Genomic DNA, 12,700 nt, shown 5'->3' with positions numbered 1-12,700 from the left:
CTCAACCTCATTTGTAATGAGGAAAATGAAAATTAAAACCACAATATGATACTCTTTCACACCCATCAGAATAGCTAAAAATTAAAAAGACTGACAATAGGGGTATCAAGTAAGTAAAACAGTGATGAAACCACAGCCACAGCTAACCCAGAGCCAGAGGCCCCAATCAATGGGAACTGTCACGAAACTGCTGGTGAGGGTATGACTTGGTCCAACAGTTTGGAAAACGGGTTTTGATCTAGCAGTTCCACTCCTAGGACTATAACCAATGGAAATTCATGGACTTGTGCATCAAGATACATTTTATAAAAATGCTTTTAGCAGGTAAATTCAAAATTACCCTAAACTGGAAGCCAACCCAATACCATTCAGCAGTAGAGTGGGTAAATATATTGAGCTATATTTGCTCAACAAAATGCTACATAGTAATGAAAATGAAAAACTACAGCTCCTTTCAACAAGGAAAAAAAAATCTCATAAACATAAACTTGAGCAAAAGAAGCCAGACTACCTACTCCTTCCTCTGCAAGAATAGTATATAACTCCATTTACATAAATTCCAATAGGCAAAATTAAACTATATTGTATAGGGATGTAAGCTTAAGTGATAATATTATAAAGAACAATCAAGAAAGTGATTACCATAAAGGCAGGATAATGGTTACTGAAGAGGCAATGATTTGGAGCCAAGAGGGAGGGGGAGTATCTAATGTGTTGGCTTTGTTCATTGTCGTGTTTTAGTTGCTGGCTTTGTGATAATTTATTGAGCAGAACATGTCATTTTGTTTATTTTCCTGTATACATGTTATATTTATCAATAAAAATGTTTTAAAATTTTGATGTAAGGAAAAATCTTTGTTTCTACTGAAGAACTGATTTATAGTCCTTTTTTGAAATTTACTCTGTTTTTATTCTTTAGTTTGGCTGACAGGAATCCTAGACCTAAATTTGAGGTTCTAGCAATTATGTAAAACATCGTGATCAAATCATTATTTTCTTTTTCCTCAGCACTTGACTTTCTACTAATATTTCTCTTGCCATTGTTGCAGGAGAAGAGGGAGGGAGAGAAAGGTCATGTCCCAGGTCTCAAGCAAGGTCCTGGGAGGGTCCTTTGCGCAGGAAAACATTCAAGAGCCGAAGTAAAATGAAAGCAAATTTATTTAGAGAGATACACATTCCATAGGCAGAATGCAGACCATTTCAGAAAGTGAGAGTGCCCCAAGGTATGGAGGTGGTTAGTTTTTATGGGCTAGGTAATTTCACAGGCTAATGAATGGGAGGAATATTCTAACTATTTGGGGGAAGGAGCATGGATTTCCAGGAATTGGGCCACAGCCCACTTTTTGGCCTTTTATGGTCAGCCTCGGAAATGTCATGGCACCTGTCATGGTGCTGGTGGGGGTGTCCTTTAGCTAATATATTACAATGAGGTTCAAGGTCTACTGTAAGTCAAATCTTCTGCCACCGTGGGCCTAGTTGGGTCTAACCAGTTTTTGTAGTACCCTATGTCATTCTTTTAATGGTTGTGTCCTATCCCCTTCCTTCCTGTCTTCCTTCCTGTCTGATTGTTTTTAATCTACATATTTTAAAACCATTATTTGGTTTTATACATTTATAACTGGATATGACTGCTTGGGAGGTGACATCTCTTAAAATTCAAATTAACTTCTTGAGCCTCTAATTGTCTAAATTAATAGGAATACTGTAATTTTTCTCTGGGATCTCTCCTACCTCTCAACTGACCAAGAATTCCAGAAGCAGAATAAAAGAACTCAAATGTATACTACAGCACTTTCTTAAATAAATGGCATCATAGCCATCTAAGACCGAATTTATCCTAAAAACGTCTAACTCACACTTAGAAAATAGTTAAAGAGTTTGAAGAATTTAATAATGCTTATAGGAGTAATAACCATGTAGTAATCCTTTAAAGCATATTAATATTGCAAATAAAATAGCAATGAATAATTTCCCCTAACTGTCCAAATTCTGTAGTGCCCAGGTAACCCTTGTAAAAAGGAACAACTTGGGCTCAAAAAACAGACATGTGTTGTTATCTTAGCACCCCCAGGATGGCTGTAATCTGTAATCATTATGTGGTAGGAAACTATCATAAGTTTTAGTTTTAAAGTTACTTAATTCACACAATCTGTTACAGTTCTAAACATAGTTCAAATTAAATGTGCTTCCTGAATATAACTCCTGAAATGAATATGGTACACTTAACTTCTAGATAAAATGTTTTAATAAAAGATAAGTCTTGTAGACATCTGAATGCAATATGATTCAAAATGCCGAAATAACGTTTCTAGGCATTTGAATAACATGTACATATAAGTAACTTTTAGTACAACTAAAAATTTTTAATAAACCAGAGTTAAACTCTGACTTGTTTTACCTGCAGAAATTATCCATAAGGTTAACAGTGATTATTAAGCAAAAATTTGAGACATTGAGAGCCTTTCTAAGGAGCTTTTTTGTGGAGTGATTGCCTTGTCACTTATATTGTAATGATATTATCTTCCGGATCAATGGACAATTGTAAGAGTTCTTTGTTTCAAGAAAAAAATAATTATAATCATAATGTCCTATTATGTAGCACACTTTGTGTACAGAGCTCTACCCCAGCTGCAAATCTATCAGGATACAATTGACAGAATCTGAATAGGCAACAAAATGACTAGAGAATTTTTTTAATAGTGTTGTTATTGTGTTTCTTAAATATACCCCAGAATGCACTTGGGTAAGTACTGGGCCCATTTTTCCTCAGCCCTGACCTACTGGCAATTTTTTAAAATTAATTAACTAACTAGTTAATTTTTTCATTGAAGTATAGTTGATTTACAATGTGTTAGTTTCAGTTTTTAGATTCTTTTCCATTATAGGTTATCACAAGATATTGAATATAGTTCCCTGTGCTATACAGTAGTTCCTTGCTGCTGGCAATTGTAATTAAAATCACCTACCATGTCTATCCCTCTTCTGGGGGAGCTACTCCATGGAGAGCTCTGCTGCCCAGGTGATCCCTGATTGGAGTAGAGATGGGCTCTTGACTTTGGGAGCCAATCCATAGGTTGACTCTCCACCTCTGACTGTTACAAAAAGATACACTGAGACAATCATATTTCCTCTTGGAGGTTTGAAGTAAGAATTTGCTAGAGGGCCCTGTGCAAAAACGTGGAGGGGGGGCAGAAACTCTGAGGAAACCTTCTAATAGTGGAACCAAAAGAAGCAGCGTCAGGATCATTGGGATGAATATTTATATATTTCAGATACTGGAAACTGAACAACCATTCAGCTCCAGGGTCCCTAAGACCAGGTGCTATTGTAATTCCAATCATTTCCTTTTCTTTTTCAATGAGAGACCTTACAGTAAACTTCCTTTCCTTGAGCTAGCTAATGCCAGTAAGTCTGTATTCCTTATAAGCACAAAAGCTGAACTAAAACAAAGCTTTGGCTTAAGGGTTATGGTCTAATTGTTTCTCAATTTTTATTAGAAGGCACAAATTGGGAACAGAGAAATACCCGCTGCAGAATGCTTTTATTTTAATTGCTGTTTGCAAGGCGTGATACCAAAACCATTCTTAAGGACAAGAAGGTTGCTATGAACTTTGGCAAAATCATGCTTAATTATAAATGATTTGAGCAGCTTTTTTTAAATAATAAGTTAAAGGAATATTATTTCAAAAAGTTCAAAATAGGATGTAACAGAATCCCATTGAAAGATGGAGTTGGGAGCTAAAATATTTTAGTGATTCATTTGAACCTGAGACAAATTATAGTGGGCACCGGCTGTTGTTTAAAATCATTTTTAAAAAACTTTTCTTGGCTCACTATTTTGTAAATACCTAAAAGTTTAGAAACTATGGACCGTATTTGTTTGTCTTTCCAGCCCATACTCCAGAATAACCTGTTTTATGTTTCCTCAATTTCCTCACCTCTCAAACTGCCAGTACATTTTCCTTGCTGGCCTCAAACTTTGGATCAGTCATGCCACTAGCTTTCTTAGCTCCTACCCCTGAGTTATTGAGTTTGTTGGAGAGGTTCCCAACTGTGCCACCATGAACCTGTGGTCACCAGGAGCTTTCCATGTCACATGATAAAGTGACAAATCTCATTGATTAGGAGAATGCATCCTTCCCCACTCCAAAATAGAGATTCCAAATTTCTACCTCTTTCTATGAAATAATAGATACCATAAGGGAAATGAAGGGTTTAATTACTAACAATGGGCTTATGAGAAATCTTACATCAAATTTTACAGTGGAATAAATAAGATTTACAACGTTCTAGCAATCACTCTACAGTACTCAACATACTTCCTGAAACCTTCACCACAATCAAGATAATAAACATAACCATCACCCCCCAAAATTTCCTGTGCTCCTTTGTATTACTTTTGTTTGTAGTATATGTTTATATAATTTACCTGTGATTAATGGTTGTGCTTAACAATCAGCTCACAAAATTCATAAAAATTTAATAGCTAGGTTGAGTTGGCTATAGCATACCACTGATTTTCTTATGTCTCATGCTCTTTTCTCCAGTTTAAGTAACCTCATTTCCTTCAGCATTTCCTCATCTTACCTATTTTTCAAACCTTTCATCAATTTTAAGCCTCCCAATTCAGTGATTGAACTCAGAATTGGACTCAGAGAGTCCTACACTATATATAGGTTGCAGGTTTAAAAATGAAGCCAAGCTGTAAATGTTACAGGAAAAGAAAGCCTGGGGCAACTTACTACTAAAGTTGCTGGGAAAGGGAGCTTCACTGGAGGAAGGGACCCTTTCTAACTGAGTGACAATGGGGAGTTCAGTCTGGGGATGTTAGGAGAAAGTAGAGCAATTTACTCAAATCCTGGAGTGGGACATATATTTTGCACACCGTGGTTTCCGCAGGCACCACTTAGCAGTGCCACTAACTGAATTCAACCCCACTGATCATTTCAGGCACCAACTCCCATTGGGCCTGTATCTACCCAGGAATAATGTCTGTGGGTGTCATGGAGGTAATTTAAAAAGATATTTTTCTCTACTGCTTTAAGGGAAACCTTGGGGGAAAGAGTCTGAACAGCCCCAAAATGTCTTATTCAAAGTGAATAACTTTCTCTTCCCTGGCTGTAATGGAATTCAGTCATCATCCACGTGTCTGCGGTTATGATCACCAGGAAGATGGTCTGATTTTAAAGACTGCCCTTGACTCTTCTTCAAGCAGCAGGATTCACATCATTCACTCTGCCACCATAATTTTAAAACACTCCTAAACTGTATCTGAGACTATTACAAATTTCTTTATTTCATGGTAAAAATAAAGTTTTCTTAATATTTTTACTACTGTTAGTAGTGTTTAAGTTAGCCTAGCCAAATGCATGCTTAGGGATGCTTGAAGTGTCCTACATGCAAATGTTACTTTTTGTGAATGGTTATTTATACAGAATCTTCTGATCAGAGCCGAAAATGGCTTTTGATTGTTTAGGAATGAAATTACAGCATTGAAAACGTATTAAAGTTATAAATAACATTTTAGATCAGTTTGAATGTAAATGGGTAGACAAGAAGGTAGTTAAATTGCAAAATCTATATTACAAAACTAACTCTACTCATGTCGATTCAGTTCCCAGTGTAAGAAATTTTTCCTTTCAACAGGGGTTTTCCTGTCTTTCAGACTGCTGGAAAAAATGATTGGTATATTTCATATGAATGTGGCTTTGGTCTAGTATCAATAATCTGGGTAACAGTGTTGGGGAAAAGTGGGCCCTGGAGGTTGTCATCTTATTGGCAAGAAACATATGGAAAACACAGGTACATTTATTCTGCTGTTGAACTATTTTCTTAAGCCTGTTACCATGGCTTCTAACTACAGCAACAGGCAGGCCCTTTTACCTGCTACTTTTGGCATTTCCAAACCCTCACTGTCCTTTAAATGCTCATTATTTAAAATGTAGTGTGTGGAAGAGCAACTGATGTATCACCAGGGAGCTTGTTAGAAATGCAGAATCTGTCCCAGACCTGCTGAATCAGAATCTGCATGGTTACAAGATCCCCAGGTCATTCATGATCACAAGAAAGTTTGAGAGGTGATTATGCGCACCTAGTAATTTCCCTAGTAATCATTTTGGTCCACAATGATTAATGTCTCTTCTCTGAATTCCCACCTTACCTTCAGTTTATTCTATATAATTTCTGTTTCTCACTAATTATTGGACATATGCAAATCTCGTTTCCCTGACAAAATTGTGACCTTCTAGACCAGGGGAAATTCTGTAAAAGGTCACATGGTAAATATTTTATGCTTTGCAGGCAGTATACTATCTTAGTTGTATATTCTTTTGGGACTTGTTTACTCTTTGAAAACCATTCTAGGTAGAGAGCCCAGCAGAAGCAAGCCCCAGGCTGTATTTGGTCAAGCAGCTTGCCCACCCCTGTCCTAGACGGCAGAGACAGAATTGTATCCTGGGCTCTTGGTATGGTGCTAACTCTTATGGAGTTTTGCAATCAGTCTCTATTATTCAGCGATTTGTTAAAGTTATTTCATATTCCTGTCTGCCTCATGTTCTAAAACATTTTGAGGTAAGGTTTAGGGAAAGTTATGAAGAAGTATCCTAATATCACTAAAAAGATATATTTCATACTTTAGAAAGAAGCTATTAATAAGAATAGGAGATTTCAAATAAACTTTTTTATTTGAGAAACCTACTTTTTCTTTTCTTATTGATGTCAAGACATAAAAAGTAAACCATGAGTCCTCACTTGGCAAAAGAATATAATCATAATCTATAATTTTTCATTAAGACCATACGGGTAAAGAAATGTTGTAAAGAAATAGAATTATCTATTTCTTATAGAATTAATTTTTGAAACCCTCATAATCTGGTACTTTTGGAGGAATAGCTATTTTATTTATCCTATGGTAATTGGTCATTCAGATTTTCTATCTCTTTTCAGATAATTTTAGGAAAATTCATGAAAAGATAATTGTCTCAAGTGAAATAGTAACAAGGTATTGTGAGGATTATGAAATATGTGGAATTATAATATAATTCAACAATTATATAAGGTATCAAAGGGAGGAACTCTAAGTATACTGTTGTAAGTTTTTTCAATATACACAAGTGAAACCAAGTTATTTAGGTAAAATGTGATGTTAAAGATATATACTGCAAAATCTAGAGTAACAACTAAAAATTAGAAAAGGAAAACTAAGAATCCAATAGTGGAGGTACATTAACATCATTTAAATATTTGGTTAATCCAAAAGAAGGCAAGTAAGAAAAAAAAAGAAACAAAGAATAGATGACACAAATAGTGCACAATTAGCAAGATGTTGTCTTACCTGGTTTTATGGAAGCCATCTCGTTTCATTCTCTGTCAAAGGTGAAGCAGTTTGTGTGTTCTGTCTCTCCTTAGAGGAACTTGTCACTTTTAAAAAAATTTAATCAATTTTTTAATTGAAGTACAGTTGATTTACAATGTTGTGTTAATTTCTACTGTACAGCAAAAGTGATTCAGTTATATATGTATATACATTCTTTTTTTAATATTCTTTTCCATTATGATTTATCATAGGATATTGAATATAATTCTCTATGCTATATAGTAGGACCTTGTTGTTTATCCATTCTATATATAAAAGCTTACATCTGCTAAGCCCAACTTCCTACTCCATCCCTCCCCAACCCACTTCCTCTTGGCAACCACCAGTCTGTTGTCTGTGTCTGTGATTCTGTTTCTATTTCATAGATAGGTTCATTTGTGTCACATTTTAGATTCCACATATAAGTGATATCATATGGCATTTGTCTTTCTCTTTCTGACTTACTCCACTTAGTATGATAACCTCTAGGTCCATCCATGTTGCTGCAAATGGCATTATTTTGTTCTTTTTTATGGCTAAGTAGTATTTCATTGCATATATGTACCATATCTCCTTTATCCATTCATTATTGATGGACATTTAGGTTGTTTACATGTCTTGGCTATTGTCAATAGTGCTACTATGAACATAGGGGGACGTGAATCTTTTTGAACTATAGTTTTGTCCGGATATATGCTCAGGAGTGGGATTTCTGGATCATATGTTAATTCTATTTTTAGTTTTCTGAGGAACCTCCATACTGTTTTTCATGGTTGCACCAACTTACATTCCCACCAACAGTGTAGGAGGAAGGAGCTTGTCACTTTTTAAAATTCAGTTCCTAGGTTGCCTTGTAACCTCAGCTCTCTAATAGGTTCCAGAAAACAATATATTTTTCTGTCTCTGTTTTATTTTTATTTTTTTAGAGTATCCAGCTATATCTCAGTTTTAAGATGAGAAAAACGTTCTCTTGTGACTTCCTATATCTTAAACAGGTGTGGAACTCCTTTTCAGTGGTTTCTGTCTCTTGACTAATGTACCCAAGTTATTTGGTATACAAATTTATAACTATTATATTTTATTTTTGAATTTTACCATATAGTTTTATAAAGTAAAGTTTATCTCATTTAGTGATTTGAAGCCTGAGTTTCATCTTGCATGATATTAAAATTGTGAACTTTGCTTTTTGTTTCTTTGTATTTGCTTGATAAACTTTTACCCAACCTTCTATTTTCCTTTATTTCAGGTGTGTATTTTTTACACAGTATAGAGCTGGGTTTCAGTTTATCTTAATGGGTGAGTTAACTTATTTATATTTACTATGATGATAAATATATTTGGTCTTAGTTGTCATACTTTATGTTTCTCTTTTTGTTTTTATACCTGTTAAAAACCTTTCAGATGTAGCCTTTTCCCCTCCCATGTTTATTCATTTTTTTCTGTTAATTAGGAAATTTATATTTTTGTTCTCATGAATACCTTTATAATAAGAACATTTCTTAATCCTCTATTTCCCCATTTCTTTAATATACCTAAGTTGTTATCATAAGCAATAATAAATTTACTATAGTTCCTTTTTTTCCTTCTCCATTCCTTCACATCTAGCATTCAACTTTTGTTGATTATATTATCTTTCATGTTATTATCCTCTATACATATATTAATGATTTGTTAGCTTTTAGCAATGTGCTTTGATCTGCAGCTATTAAAGAGGAGGAAGTTGGAAAACTCAAATTACTTCTCTCTTTCTTTGCTCCTGCCCTTTCCACCTTTTATTAGTTTTATTATATCTACATTCCTAGGGCACGCAGCATTTATACTCTTTTGTACCTGTAATCCTACATCTTTTTAAATTCTTCAGCATTCATAGAATCAATGCTCAACATCAGCCATTTTTTCTATAGTTTTTCTTATTCTAGTAGATTATTTAGGATGGACCCATGGGAATAATATTTTCTAAGTTCTCAGAGTTTTAGTATTTCCTGTGTTCTTATGCATTGGTTTATTTTTTAAATCATAGTTTGGCTAGGTATAAAATTCTTAGAGTCCCCTTCACCCCCACAACTTTCTTTTCTTAATGATGTTGTAGAATTCCTCTGCAATCTGTAGCATTGAATTTTTATATGGAAAAGTCTGAGACCAGCTTGATCCCACACCCACACCCCATACCTTAAAAGTAACATAAACTTTTTGCCTGGTTACCCAAATACTCTTTCCTTTTTCATTGAAATCCTGTAAATTTGCTAAGATATGTCTTATTTATTATTTTGAGTACATACTGCTTTGAAGAGTGGTTCTTTCACTCTGCGAATCCAAATATTTTATTTCAGAGAAATAGACTTGAACTATATTGTTAATTACGTGTTCTTTTTCACTTTTTTTTCTTTTAGAAATCTATGCAGATTTGGAGTCAATCTGCCTCTATTCCATTTTACCTCTTTATTTCAATTTTATTTTTCTTACTTTTCTTATATCTGTCTTCTATTTATCTTTATTGTTTTCTGCAATCTTTTATTTATTGTGCTTCCTATTTTGCCTTTATTTTTGTGATGGTTTTGTTATTTTTTTCTTTCACTTTATACGTGAACTTATGTTTTCTCTCTTCCTATTGTCTTATGATTTCTTCCTTAAGCTCTTAAATATATCTTTACACTCTTTCCTCATAAAGGGTGTTGCTTGATTGAGCTATTTAAATTTCTGTTGAAAAACTGGTCCCAGTTTATCTGCTACAGTAGAAAAACAAAGCATATACCTAATATGCTTTGTTTTTAAGATATTCTGAATTGTTTCCTCTTGTTTGTTTTCTTTTTTTTCCCCTTGTAGTATATTTCTGTAACTCTGGTGATACTTTCTTTTTTCATTACTCATTACTCATCTTTAAAGCAGATGAGTTACTCCAGGATCAATTATTTTTAGGAGTTTTGTGTATGGAAAGTTTCATGGCAATATTCCAGTTTAGCTGGAATTATTATCTTGAGGACCCAGAATTTCGTATATGAGTTTGTCTAGTATTTAATTTTCACAAGTCAATGAGGATAGCCACTATGGAGGTTTTTCACAATGGCAAATCTCTACTATCACTTTCTGTGAGAAAGACTTCTACAAATATAGCTAATTTTTATGATTCCTTGTTTGTTGACATCCTTCTGACTCTCAAAAGTAAACCAGGTCCAGAGGAGTTCCTGCCTCCAGCACATGCATCCTATTTCCATTGTTGCACACAAGGCATTTGGATTTTGCATCTCAGAGAGTGACCCTTATTTTTTTTTTAACATTTTTACTGGAGTAAAATTGCTTTACAATGGTGTGTTAGTTTCTGCTGTATAACAAAGTTGAATCAGCTATATGTATACATATATCCCCATATCCCTTCCCTCTTGCATCTCCCTCCCACCCTCCCTATCCCACCCCTCTAGGTGAACACAAAGTACTAAGCTGATCTCCCTGTGCTATGGGCTGTTTCCCACTAGCTATCTATTTTACATTTGGTAGTGTCTATATGTCCATGCCACTCTCTCACTTCGTCCCAGCTTACCCTTCCCCCTCCCCACATCCTCAAGTCCATTCTCTACGTCTGCATCTTTATCCTGTCCTGCCCCTAGGTTCTTCAGAACGATTTTATTTTATTTTTTTAGATTCCATATATATGTGTTAGCATACGGTATTTGTTTTAATCTTTCTGACTTACTGAGTGACCCTTATTTTTAAGAAGTATGTTTTGCTGACTCTTTCTGAGATCTGAAGCTACAGTGTTATTTCCCTTGTTCCTTTTGCATACATCCTTGCCTGATCTCCCCTCTTATGGGAAGCCTACACTTATTTTTTTAGTTTATTGATTTAGTATTTGTTTTGCAAAAAAGAAGTTTGTATTATTATCTCTTCCTCCGTGTTGCTTTGGGTGACTTCCAGGAAGAAAATGGGGAAACTCTAACTTTAGCATCATCTTCATTTTTGATGCCATTCATTTGAGACATTGTATTAAACACCATAGAGGTTACCTCCATTGACTTGTTCCAATTTACAGAGATTATTAAAGCATATTTCAGAAAATACAGTTTTCAAACACATCTGCATTTGAGTTTATGTTTGTTTTTGCCTGTTTAAGAAACTCTGTTATATCTCTGACTTCTCACTATTTAAGTCACAATTGTTTCATCTTAGTTTTCTTAACCAGTCAGATGTTTAGACCTAAAATATATAATAAACGGATTTAGGTAACATGGTAGCTATGTTATTGTAGCCAGTTATATTTCAGCTATTTTTTGGAAAGACCTCTTTGGAGGGTGCAGATTTAAAATCTGTACTTTCATGTATTTTACATCAATATTCTTAGAACTCTATTGGCTCAGATTTCAGTTCATCAGTTCAATGGACAATTAAAGCACCTGCTTTCTGGACCTGTTTTCAGGCTACAGTTTTATTTTGACTGCATTGCCATTTTATGCAGCAATGTTTGGACCATTATATAAACAATTTAGTGCATTTTGTTCTATTTTATAAAAGTTCGTGGGAAGAAAAGGAATGAAATAGCTAAACTATGATTTTAGAGGAAATATATAAAGTCCCTTTTTAGAAATTAAGCTTTCTGTAACTTGCAACCAAAAAAATCTGGCCTAACATAAGAGGAAAATGAGACCCAGTTTGACATGAAACCAGGATTAAGGTTAGGATGAAAAATGTATGTTGTAAGTCTGGTTCATTTTCAGCCAATGGGTAGAAATTTGGCTTTTAAGCTTTTTAGCATGAAGGAGATTTTCTGGATTTCTTTTTTTTATATAGTGGCAGGGGAGAAGGTTCTGGGTCACTTCTGCTTTGGGCTGCTATTAGCACTATTATGCCCTCTATAATTCTACATTATTTCATCTATTAATCAGGAATACCAATGATAATCAGAATTTTATTTTGTCTTCAAATGTTTTAATTTTACCCTCCCTCAGTTTACTTTTAACAGTCATGAACTTTTTATTTGTTAGTCTGATCCATTTATGCTGGACATGCAGAAGAATTCCAGAAATACCCTTGTACCAAGATGTTCAGCAGGCTTAGTTCTGTCTTGATCTCTTTCAGGGCCCATCGGTGCACATTTTATATTGTAAGATGCTGATTAAGTCTGGTGTAGGTCCCTTTACATTTTACTTTACAACAAAAAATGTAAAGGATGTACACCACATTTGAGAATCATTGTCCTAAATTTTAGCCACTGACTTGAATTAGTTAACCTTTTCAGAAGAGCCTTTGCTACCACAGAAGTGTTTTATTTTTAAGAATTAAATGAGCTCACTACTTACATCTTAGGGGATAGGAATTAGAGTGGCAGAAGAACTAAGGTTAACACCATGAAATAAG

The sequence above is a fragment of the Globicephala melas genome, chromosome 12 (assembly GCF_963455315.2).
Source record: "Globicephala melas chromosome 12, mGloMel1.2, whole genome shotgun sequence".
Classification (NCBI taxonomy): Eukaryota; Metazoa; Chordata; class Mammalia; order Artiodactyla; family Delphinidae; genus Globicephala; species Globicephala melas.
The sequence above is the reverse complement of the archived record's forward strand: the minus strand, read 5'-3'. Positions refer to the sequence as shown.